Below are 12,828 nucleotides of genomic sequence, written 5' to 3' on the forward strand. Positions count from 1 at the left end.
TCATATTTTAGTCTTGGTCAGGCAAGATCTGTTGTAATCTTACTGTTAATTCACATTTAGATGTTCTTATTGTGTTCATCTTCAAATACAAGTTCGCATTTTTTATTTTTCCAGATACTTTATTATAACATTATATCTAAAATATCAGTCAACGTCAATGATGTTATGATCTTTTAGTTTGTTTTTTTTTATTTATTTTTTTTTTTTTTGCTTGTTTTGTTTCGCTTTATGTTTATACTAATTTGATGTATTGATGATTTTCACTATACATTCTTTCAGTGTATTCAGTCAGATATTGAATTAATTAGATATACGATAAAAAAGCATATTTTATATTGGCCCTGATTCTCGAGGTTCCAACATAAGCGCTAGGTATAAAGCTTTTTGAGAAATAAAGCTCTAACAACTGTTTTTGTTAAATAAGACGATATTTGCCAATGCTTTTTAAATAGAATTGAGGTTAGCTTGCACACAACAATATCTAAGACTGTATCACTATTAAATGATCAATTGCTCGATATAAATATCGATTCAGAAAATGCTAGAAAAACAATCGGTTCATTGATATTTGAAAGTGACGTTGAAGTATCTAACTTTAGAGCAATTAGCTATGGTTAGTTTAATGCGAAGGAGGTCTATTAGGCAACGATGCGCAGCACAAAGGAACACTCGGGGCTGACATTCCCGATTGCTAATATATCAGTCTGCTTAATTTACAAGCCCGTAGCTACACTGAGGCACAGGGAGGCCGGTGCCTCCCTGTTTTTCTGCCAAGATTATGAGCAAAAAAGGATATGTTTTGAGTCACCATCTTTAAAGGCATAACCGAACTGAGGCACTATTATTTCATTTTAATTAGTTCAACTATTTTCCGCCATTTTCTTAATATCACTAATAATTACACTATCCATGACCGTAGCGTCAGAGACTAAATTGTACCGAGGCAAACGAGTATGTGCGTTTGTTCGTGGTTGTTAGGTAAATTTGAATGGTAAAGGCAAAGCCTCGACAGGCATTAATTTAGAAGGTTGTGTCCCACCCTCCTCCATGGGAGTTTTTGTGAGGGCTCCCCCAAAAATAGGATGTATGATATGAAAAACACACTTTGTTGCGCTGTTTTTATATTAAAGAGAAATCATTTCGTATAAACGAAATAAGTTATTTCGAAATAGTTATTTCGTTTAAACGAAATCATTTCGTTTAAACGAAATAACTTACACAAACTTATTTCGTTTAAACGAAATAACTTACACAAACTTATTTCGTTTAAACGAAATGATTTCGTTTAAACGAAATAAACATTTCGTTTAAACGAAATAAGTTTGTGTAAGTTATTTCGTTTAAACGAAATAAAAAAAAGTCTCACATTACCTAATTGGAAAAAATGTGTGTAACACGTCACTTTAGGGGCACCGTACGATCGCGAGGTTCCGTAAATCACTGCTCCGGTTATAATACCCAAGTACGAAATGACAATGGGAGGGATGCAAATATTAATTCGGGATCCGAATGTTTCACGAATGAAAAATGCAGTCCTTGTGAATGTTTAGAAATAGCTTTTTGGTTGGTTTAACAGCCATATTTTATCACATATAAAGGACATTTATGTTGAACTGTGATAGACGTATTCAGTACATTTTGCCTTAGCGGTCACTTACAGGTATTAATCATTAAGTAGCCAATCAAGAAGTTTCGCAAGCGGACTATTCTATTGTGCCGAATAAAAATACTTAGACATTGTTTTGATATACTTATGGGCAACACTTCGGCTGATACTACAATACTGGGGCTTATTTGAAACTGAATAGGGAAGATCAAAGTTTAAACTAGTATCTACAATGTTTGACATAATTTGTTTTAGACATGCACATTGGATATATATATATTTCAGAAAGTCGCATATTTGGCATTAGAATTAAGCACACATTTAAAATTTAGAAAAAGTCCCATTTTTAAGCTGGATATTTTTCCAATTTTTAAAGTTGGAAAAAAAATCCAGCATTTAAAATAAAATAGGAAAAAAGTCCAATTGGATTTTAGATTTTTTTAAAAACAGTTTGTTCTGCCCACAGAGTATTATAATTAACGTTTTATGTATAAGAGTATTTATTTTATCATATTAATTACCGCCAACAATAAATCTGATTTTTTTCCTGAAAATGTCCAATCGGAGTTTTTCCAGCTTTTAAAATGGGATTGTTTTTTTATTTATCGCCGAATTCGTCTCAAACCCAGACAAAATTATTGTACATCATAAAACTTAGTTAAATATACAATTTATTTCTTTGATAAAAATTCGGAAAAAATCCAGCACGCCGAAATATTGGCAAAATGTATTATAAATCAATAGTGTTATATGACATAATTTAAATATTAGAATGAATTACATTCTTACCTTGAATGACAAAAACGTGCAGTATGTGAAGAATAATATGCATTAAGTCAATCCCTGAAAGAAAGACAAATAATTTTCAAATAAAGTTATAATCGCTTTCGAAATCCTTTCTCAAAAAAAAAAAAAAAAAAAGAAAAAAAAAAGATAAAAGAAAAAAATAAATTATGCGGTTTTCAATTTGGAATCGAAAGAAGTTTCTGCAGGAATGCCTGTAATAAGATCGTTTCAGAAGGCCAGCTTTTAGTGTTTTAGTTGGACGACATAGTACTTTTCATTGTCAAATTAAATGCAAATCAAAGGAAGCTATGTTTGATCTTTCGATTTGACTGTAACAATGCGTAATTCCTCTGTCTGTGTTTTGTGTAACACATTTCATTTAGTACTACTGAGAATTTAGAAAAAAATTAAAAGTGAACAACTGTCGGGAAAGAAAACAACTGAAACCATCTTCTTCTTCAGTTCATCATTCTGACAAGTAAGGTAGTGATCTCTTTTGGGTCGGGACTGCGCATGCGCGATAATGATGTCAAAGCAGGTCCGCGGCAGTCATTTTGTTTTGCTATTTAATATTTAAATTTAAATAGTGACATTGGCCTACAACCATAGATCATGCATGCGACACATTGTCTCATTATAGAGAACATTTTTCTTGTGCAGTATTAACACATTCAATCAATGCACATAAAAGTTATGGCTGTGAACCAATTTTACGTGACCTCCAATAATGGCATTTACCTTTGACCGAATCATGGGGTACATTTTTGTGTAGTAATGAGAATCCTTCAATGCATATAAAAGTTATGAAGCGGGAACAAATATTTTTTTGACTAAACAGTGACACTGACCTTTAACTGAATTGGCTCATCATCATGAACGTTTGTATCTAGCTCTAAGATAATCCATTAATGCCAGTGCAATTATGGAGCGGAAACTTGACCTTTAATGGTGACCTTGATCTTTGATCTACAATCATATGTGTATGCATACTCTACATATGGTCTTCTATTTACAAACCAAGTTTGAATCTAGGTTGAATACTTTTTGAGTAACTGCAGGATCAAGATTTGTCGATGAAAATATGCGAAACGTTGAAATGTTTCTTTCTTTACAAAAAGTTAAAATTCATCGTTTCAACACAAGTATCCATTAAAGTCATGATTTTTGGCTAAATTTTATCATAAAAAAAGTGAAAAATAAATAAACAAGACGGGAGCCATTTTAAACTATTCCACTTCCTGTTGTAGTCATTCGTCTTTGTATAAAGTTAAATTACACCAAAGAAAGCAAATAAATAGTTTTAAGTATAAATAGATAAAAATACGTACAGGGAGATAATTCTATAATTAATTAACTATTATATTTTTTTCTTATGTATCTTCCCTCTCAATGCAAGAAAAGAAATAGCAGAATGATTCGGCTTGAATGAGTTTGTCCATGATTGGTAAGGAATGGAAAGTGCAACACTCCTAATGTTTCGGCTTAGGTGGATCCCTATTACATAGATATTGAATGGACTAATTGTCCCATAGGACAAGAAATAAACAACACTGAGCCCAACTATCTAATAAAGTCAGCTTTGGCCTTGACCCCACTTTTCATGAACCATTTATATCTTATATTGTGTGATATACAAACATTTAACGAATAAAACCAGTTATTGATAATAACAAAATAGTTTTCAAACAGATGTCGTTTTACGATTTTAGGTAAGTTTGACTTTGAAATTTTACAGTTTGACCTTTATCTCTTAAGAAATGAAATATTTTTTATCGGTGTTCATGCGAAATGAACGACAAAATAGGATTTGAACATCCATGGATCACTCTAGCGATTCATGTTGGATTTGAATCTTCAAACTCATTGGCATACTTGTTGAGGTCAATAAATGATCTGTTTTCATCTAGAGCCTCATATCTCAAAATGTCTAAGTGGCCTGACCTTAGAACATGTTTACCGACCAATACTCTGGCAGACATTTGGCATAGAAAATTATTTCCTCCTAGTAAGCATATTGACCTTCGTCAGTAAATCACTCCTGTTGATTACGGAGCCTATAGGTGAAAGTCTAACGTCTCAGTGACATGAACTTAGGTTTTCCATCAATAAGTGAAGAATACTGTTACTTATTATTATACCTCACATTATTGCCCAATGCAAATTTTCCATTAGTTTAACTTGAATAATATATCATATTCCCCAGTGATTTTATATCACAGGCGCAAAATCATTATTTTCAATTTCTGCGTATGTGATATGATCCACAATTTCATATCACATGCGCAACAACGCGATTTTGTTTTCCTGCGCATGTGATATTATTTTTTCATATCTCACGTTGATGATTTTACCTTTTCTGATGTTAATGCATGTGTGAATCCGGCCGATCTTCTTTTTTAATGATAAGTTCTACGTGCCAAAAATTTCAGAAACAGCTTTTTATCAAATATTGAATTGATTACTATCAGATTGAAAATGATCTAACGAAGAAAATAAGTGGTCACACTTATGTGTTTCCTTTAGAAATAAGAAAGTTATCGCCGTTTTTCGAATGTTACTGCTGTCGATTTCAGCATTGACACAATGTTGAAATATGTGCATAAATGTAGAAGCCAGTGTCTCGGTTAAGTCTATCAAAAGAAGTCATTTATAGCAATATCGTCACAATTTCTCAGTGCTAACAAGTAAAGATTCCTAAATTCTGTCTTCATTTTGGTTAATAATTACTTTTTAATCTTAATTAAATCATTTAGGCCTAAATTATTATGTTGATTTTCCATTAAATGTTTTGACTATATTTTTTCGGTATAATAAAATAAATGTTGCATTCCTGAGAGGGTGATATAAAAAAATGTTCACTCCTCGAAATATGAATATAGACCTCGGCTGGCGCCTCGGTCGATATTCATATATCTCGCGGTGAACATTTTTCATATCACCCTCTCAGGAATGCAATATTTATATAATAGTAAAACACTTCATAGATACATTGATTTTAGTCCTTGGTCAGTTGACAAGCTCTTACGATTATAAGGTCAATAGGTGAAAGGTAAAGGACACAGATGCATGACCTTCAGAAATAGGTTTCAAGCAGTAACTTCAGATCTAGTTTTCCTAGAAATTGTTAACTAAACAGGCACCTTGTTATTGGTTAGAAGATGGATTTGAGATCAGCAGATCAAAGGTCAAAGTCACTGGTCTTCAAAAATCAGTCGATAACTTGAGCATCATTTGACCTACAACCTTCAACTTCATAGCGTATCCTTTGTCCTATTGGCCCAAAAAAGCAATGTGGCCGTCCACTGACATACTAGTCAATACTCCTATGAAGTTTGAAGGGTCTACATATATGTCAAATGGTTCTAAAGTCATTGATTGGAAACCCTTTTCTTAGTTCAAATATACATGAGACCTTGATCTTTGCGATATTGGCCCCGAGGTCGATTGGGATCATATACTGTGCCTATTAAGTTTGAAGCTTTTAGCCAATATGGTTCTAAAGCTGAAAGAAAGGGTGGATCAGCCGGTCTACGTGCTACCTTAAGTTACGATTTATTTGACTTAAATTCAGCGTTAAGCGTCTAATTTTCATTTATTCGACCACTATTAAACATAGCTATGTCACACATTTCACAAATTAATTTAAACCTGGATAAAAATTAAAGTGTTAACTCAACCGGTGTGACAAAACGTTCAGAACTAAAATGGGACCTATTATCTGAAAGAAGGAACAGCTGTTGTACAAAATATTAAATAACCTATTCAAGATTACTTATCATGTAGCCTTATTGCTCCTTCAACACAGTACAAGGTGTAGGTATACTTTAAAGACTAATGCCAATATACCATTAATAAAATGCCATATGCAACAATATAAAAAAAAACATATATCCCCTCTGAATTCCTTAAATGAACATATCAAAACAAGACTTACTTAATGCATTTAAAAAATCTCGACACTAATGTAACGTGACCACTTGCTCTTTACCTTCTGGAAACAGATTAGGTCAAATATGTAATATTTGAATTTGCATAAGTTGTAGTCCATTAAATAGTGACCATTTAAAAATATCACTCACAAATGACCCACTCTGTTCTTTTGGAGAAATGGACACTGCTTTTCGTTATTTCGCTTTTTTCTGTTGTTCTAGAAGTTAGAAGATAAATATATCAAATTAGTTAACTATTGAATAAACCATGCATTTTAAATCATACTGTAATTACTTTTTCATTATTCTTACAGTAATTTATATTATGTCTTAAAAATGCCTATTATATTGATTGTATGTAACGCAACTACATGAATTCATACGAAATATTAATGATCCAACCAATTAAGTATACTATACAAGTTATAAGTCAGACGTAATGCACTTAGATTTAAGAGATAAGATACATTGCATGTGTGAATACATCTACTGAAATTCATTTGAAATGCTTCTATCAGATTTCATTCTAATGTCAAAAGATACCCACAGAAGCTTTGAATAAACATAAAACAAGCACCGATATAATCTAATTAGTCTTAACAAATGCGTAAAGTGATCTGAAAGAAGATCCTTAAGAAGAATAGAATATAACAAAGCAAAACAAAAACATAGTCTGTTTGACTGAACCTTTTTGTAAGAGATAAAGAAACCTAAACACTTTATACAGTAGGACTAAATTGACTCCGAAATCCCAAAGAAACATTAACAATACTGTGTCAGTCTTTGTGTAGTTTGTACACATTTTTGTTTGACAACTATTTTATAAACAGAATGAGGTATTTTAAAGAGCTAAACTCCAGTGTTAACTTCTAGTATTTAAATTTAGAAAACGCTGAAGAAGTAATTTTACGAAGGTTTAAGTCGTCAACTTGATGGCAGGTTCTGGTAAGTCTTAAAATCTTAAAAGCTGTGAAATATAAAATCCATAAGACGTTGCAAGAAATATACAAGGGGTATTCAATTTAGTTCCTTGCACAGAGACAAACTTTTGGAGTCTTGTTATCCATGTCCTAAATGCTGCAAAGTAGCCTCCCAACGCCCTGGCACCAGATAAGAAAGAAATGCTTCTGTACACCCCTAGGTATAATAAAAGAACCATGGTCTTGAACGGCAAAGTGCACTAACACATTTCAAAAGTACACCTCTCGCACTTAAAACGTGCAGTTAGGTAAATGTGTACTATGGCTGTTGAGTAAGTGGTCATTTATCTTTTTATCTTGCATTATATATTGTTCACACTTCTTCAATATTTCTTATCTTAGAGAAACAATGCGTGACCTCTCTCTCTCTCTCTCTCTCTCTCTCTCTCTCTCCCTCTCTCTCTGTATATATATATATTTTTTTTTTTGATTTGGGTTTTACGGCGCACCAACACAGTATAGGTTATATGGCGCACAGGACTACAAATTTTGGTTTCACATCTCATTTACATTGAAATGAAAACATGAGGTATGGAATCAAAATTTGCATAGTTACCTGCTTGAATCACAGAGTTACAACAAAACCAAGTGTTGAGACCCTATTAGTCGCCTCTTACGGTCATGCAAGGGTAAGGCAGTGGTTCCAATTCTTTTCATACACAGATCGTCCCAGAAACACTTGGGGCGTAAAGATATATTTAAAGCTGTAAGATTTAAAGTATACTACACGAATATAATTTTTCTAGTATGATAAATATATAAATTTTTATTCGTATAAAATACTCACGAGTACAATTTTGAAACAATGGTAAGGGTAAACATGTAACAAGAAGTTATCAATAGGTTCAACACATCTGACCGAAAGAGTTTTGCTATTGATCATTTAAATTCTAAATTTGACTGGAAACTTATTCTGTCACGCTCTTTGGAATAAAAGTAGCTAAATACGTCTCTCATTGGTATAAGACACTGTTTTTTCCTGCTATTTTTTAATTACCTTACATTTACAGTATTGTGGTTTCTTTCTGTTTGTATTATTCGAACGCAGTTATTAGGAGATTTTTTCTCTCATTTCGTTTTACAAATGCAATGACACTGCAACTTATGCCCATATTACCAAGTAATGAGATCCAAGCAACTAAAAGGGAAAAAAAAACACTTACCTTGTGGGTATGCATTTCGCTATATACATTTGAAAGCAGTTTCACCATATTATTTTAGATACTTTTTTTTGCATTTAGCGGCGTTTAGATTATGACGCAAATGTATCTGATAACATATTATACTGTTATTTTGATACAGGCAGTACACATTTTTGACCGGTAACTTGATTCAGTATTATATCTTATAAATCTTCTGAAGATAATACTAAAATTTCTTTACTGGCATGTCTGAATCATGAAACGACCAACCATGAAAGGATATCAAATTAAACTGACATCCATTTCTTGTAAAAGTGGTAAAACTTTTGTTGGTATTAACCAGTATGGTATCATCTACATTTAAGCAAGATGAACATTTACAGTGAAATAAAGTTATACAGTAGAAATCATTAAATGAATTACAGTTGTGGAATATTTACTAAGCTGTATGACTAGGAGTACCAAAATCTGCATTAAGCAAATATAAAACATTTATTTTGACCGTATCCCAGAGTTTCAGATATGCATATGCAACAGAAGTGTTTTATCACCCACTGCACTTGCTAATAAATTTCATTAAAAAGTGGAACGTCTTAACTGAACAATTGAAACGTCGAGGTCTGATAAATCTACAAAAAATACAGTTTACTAATATATGCGCAAACATTTGCACTAACCTCATACCCTGGCCTGATCTGTTTTATTGCTTCTTTCGATATTTGATAGAATTAAGCCCAGCTCTAGCTGAGAAATGTCGAGATTGAGCTTTAATGTAATTTTAGGTCGTAAGTTATATCAGTTTTTAACTAACGATTGGCAACTTTTACAACATGTTGGTTTTAACACTGTGAGAGGTAGACATAGTGTAGTATCGTACAATCTTGAACAATACATTGTATGTAATGTAGCAATGGTAAGTGTATAAGCGTGTAATTATACTCCACACCGCTGCCCGAAAGAGGTATAAATTTTAAATCGGAAAATTGTTTCGCTACTCTTCGTGGTATAAATGTAGCTAAATGCATTTCCCATTTCTACAAGACGCTGTCTTCAGGCAATATTTTGAATTTCACATCTTCCATTAAATCATTTCATTTACAGTATGAGGCTGATGTCTGTTTCTATTCTTCACAAATTCAATGACACTGCAACTTATGCCCATATTACCAAGTAATGAGATCCAAACAACTAAAAAGGCATGACATAACCTTCAGTTCTATTCTTAGATTTGTAATTTTAAGTACAGTAAAACTTGCTTGAGAGACCACAACACTCAATGACTCAGATAATAATCCTACCTTGCATTCATCCATACACCTGTATGTCACAGCTTAGTGAAAAGTCATTTCAATGTAATGTTAATTTTCATGGTAAATATTGAATAGTTTTTCTTATTTTTAAATATGATATATGATATGGTTTGAATAACATTATATCTAAATTTCAGATTAAATAGTCGATCTGAATTATTTTATTAGACTTACAACATTTTCTGATATCATACAATATGCATGTATCTTACAATTTTCCGTCATTGAGAGAAGTTATTCCCGCAATAATTATCAATAGCTTGATAGGTAGGACTACCTGCAGGAGTGGCTACATGGAAATTAAAAAAAAACATTAAAACAACATGCTCAAAATGATCAATTCAAGGTTTTTTGGTCTTGCATATTATATATAAGAAACAAACATGAATTTTTCAACTGCTTTTCTTAATTTAAAAAATTGGGTACTATCTCTATAATATGAGACCACTTGCATTAAGATATCTGAAATGCGCGCACCAACTGAAGTATGATACTGAAATCTCACAAATACCACATAATTATAACGTCGTGTCGTGTTTTACGCTGTTGTCATATAACATACCTATTCGAAAATGAAAATTGAAGACATATTTGTCACACCCCATATAGCTCCCTTCGGATATAGCTTCCCGGGGAGCTGTATTCGGCACACGTTTTCGTATATAGCTCCTTGGGACAGAGGAGCTGTATACGACAAACCCGAATATGACTCCTTATACATGGAAAAATTAAAATACTATAACTGTACTGTTCGAGTAATAAAAAACATGAATATTTGGCAGAGTGTCATTTTGATATATAATTTTCCACACCACTTGGGAGACAGGCAGGGATTTATAAATTTTATTTCTCGTGGCATTCATACGTATGAGCTAGAGAGCACAGTCCCGAAAACGGATATAGTTAGGCCAAGAATCGCCAACCTGTACAAGAAAATAATAACTGGCAATTTAAGTTAGAAACATGGGTTTAAAATTTTGTATCTGGTCTAGCAAATATGACCTCGAGTCCAAATACATACTTGATCATACTGTGACAGGCACTCATCTTCTGTACTATGTGACAAAATTAGGTGTACCTGAAGATTTTAGTTTTTTGTCGGACTTGACGAAATAAGGTAGTTGCCCCAAAGTTCCAAGACTGTCCAGAAATGTTGACAGGCAAATAGTGGTTTAATACTAGTTATGACCCTTGCCTCAGAATTAAGGCATCATGTTTGAAATATTTGACACTATCTGGTCTTTGAAAATGCGACATAACGCAATGTCCTAAATAAGCCACGTGGTCCATGTTGCATAAAAACCCGAGGAGCTATAACTATACGGAACAAAGCTAAAGGTGTTCCGATTATAGCTCCAGTTTAAGCAAGGGAGCTATATACGGAGATATATATATACGGAGAATATAGCTCCGCAGGAGCTATATACGAAAAGGTGTCCCGAATATAGCTCTCCGAGGAGCTATATCCGATTGGGAGCTATATCGGATGTGACATATATTACTAAACCTAGATTAGACACTACCGGAAAGCCTGGTAATTCATACAGCTGAGGCAAACAGAAAGACGGAGAATAAAGATAATAAAAAAAAACTACCGAGGCAAATGAGGCAGAAAAAATGGCCGAGGCAAGTGCAAGTGTCTCGGTTGCCTCAATAGCCGCTACGGCCATGCTATATAGCATAGTTTTCGCACAACCTATGCGCCCGTTAGTTTATATTCCGGTTTTCACTGTCGCTGTCAGCTGGTTCATGTTCTTGCGAAAGAAGTTTTAGGTCATGCATACCTGAATAAAACGTGGCGTTTATCTGACTGAATGTTGATATATTTTCTAAATTGATTCATTTTGACATTACAACAGAATGAAGTCTTGCAATCATGAGGTTTTGTTCTTGACACGCCTTTGAACATATCATTTCTAAAAAGTCACGATTATAGATCTACGTACAGAATTTCAAAACTTCGTTATAAGATTTCTCTCAAAAATATATGGTCACTTAAAAGTTAAGAATTTATATCAGATACACTTATTAATTGTTCGTTAGTATTGAATCTTCCCGTTTATACTTTTTTAAATATATGTGTGACATTTTAGATTTTGATTAGCTTATAAGTATAACGTTATGACAACATTTGATCTTTTACATCTGACATGTGATACGCACTATTTATCCAAGTGCTGAATTTCAAAAATGTAATATTATTTTAAGAAGATTGACAAAATATATTATGTACTAAGTACATTAATTTTGTATTACGTTTCTGTATTGTATTTGTATATGCATAAACCGTGATGCTTCTTTCAGATTTTCGTTTCACGTCAGCGATGCTCAAAAGTTTATACATGAACATATATACATTTGCTCAACTGAAGATGTAAGAACCAAGCAAACATGACCATATGCCTTTAAATTAGCGTTTTTGAGTGACAATAATCGCAAATACGTTTGCTGTTTCAAAACTCTTATTTTTCTGTAGATCTATATTAACTAAAATGTACGCGAATCTTATTAACGTCATTTATTTTTTCCGAAATCGGTATCTTAAAAGTAACAAAAACATGTTTGAAATGCAGAAAAACGCACAAAATGGCACCCTCGAAAAAGAAATCCAAGGGACCATGCCCCCGGGCCCCCTACCAAATGCCTCCCAATTTTTTTTTACCTCTGGCTACGGGCCTGTTAAAGGTGCTGTATTGTCAGATATGCCAGCTTTTCTATTCTGACTCTAGGTTCGTTGATCGAACATTGATGAACAAATGCTTATAATGTTGAGATGTTCTCATTAGTTAAGTTTTCTACGTTGTTACGTTTTCATGTATAAAATCAAAGAAATACAGGAATGAACTTAATCATTTTCTAACAATCCCTTAAGAAATATCGAAATTTATTTCTCTTTAAAGAGGTTCTATCGCGTAACATTTGTTTTTTTTTGATGGTGGAAAATTTCGAAATAGTATGATATGGCGTTGACCGCATTGAATTAACCGGAAGATGGTGTATAATACTATAAATATTTACTTTGCTTTTCTTAAAACACCACCCGACCGGCTCATTGACTGATGATAATCAACTCTG

At 33.0% G+C, this 12,828-nt stretch overlaps 1 protein-coding gene across 1 annotated transcript in view; it reads right to left on the reverse strand.

The window, feature by feature from the left end:
- LOC128553882 (uncharacterized) overlaps nucleotides 1-12,828 on the reverse strand; it is a gene marked incomplete at its 3' end in the record, with an annotated part of 51,952 nt that overhangs the window by 25,145 nt on the left and 13,979 nt on the right. The window contains exon 2 of the mRNA XM_053535073.1: nucleotides 2,396-2,449. The remainder of the gene's footprint in view (nucleotides 1-2,395; nucleotides 2,450-12,828) is intronic.

Source organism: Mercenaria mercenaria, unplaced genomic scaffold (genome assembly GCF_021730395.1).
Source record: "Mercenaria mercenaria strain notata unplaced genomic scaffold, MADL_Memer_1 contig_4437, whole genome shotgun sequence".
Lineage (NCBI taxonomy): Eukaryota > Metazoa > Mollusca > Bivalvia > Venerida > Veneridae > Mercenaria > Mercenaria mercenaria.